This window comes from Etheostoma spectabile, chromosome 15 (genome assembly GCF_008692095.1).
Source record: "Etheostoma spectabile isolate EspeVRDwgs_2016 chromosome 15, UIUC_Espe_1.0, whole genome shotgun sequence".
NCBI lineage: Eukaryota > Metazoa > Chordata > Actinopteri > Perciformes > Percidae > Etheostoma > Etheostoma spectabile.
Window position 1 is genome coordinate 34,443,921 of NC_045747.1, and position 321 is coordinate 34,444,241.

Sequence of the window (321 nt, forward strand, 5' to 3'; positions counted from 1 at the left end):
CCCATCAGGAAACGGGAGAAACCTTTGATCATATGAAGTTGTTGATTTCATATGGGCAATATGGCAGACGCGGAACTGATGACGTAGCTGCACGGCCACGCTAACCACGATGAGCCACGCTTCCACTAAGCCATAGAAAGAAGAACCTCTCTGCTTATGTTGCTCCTAACCAAGTATTTCTACTTCTATTAAGTACTACTATTAAGTTCTACTAAACCGTTGATCCTGCAAACCATGCCTCCGAAAGTTACAAAAAGTAGATCAGAGGAAGGAGCTACAAGCCCTGACGATGGAGGAGATGTATTGACATTGGCATCCATA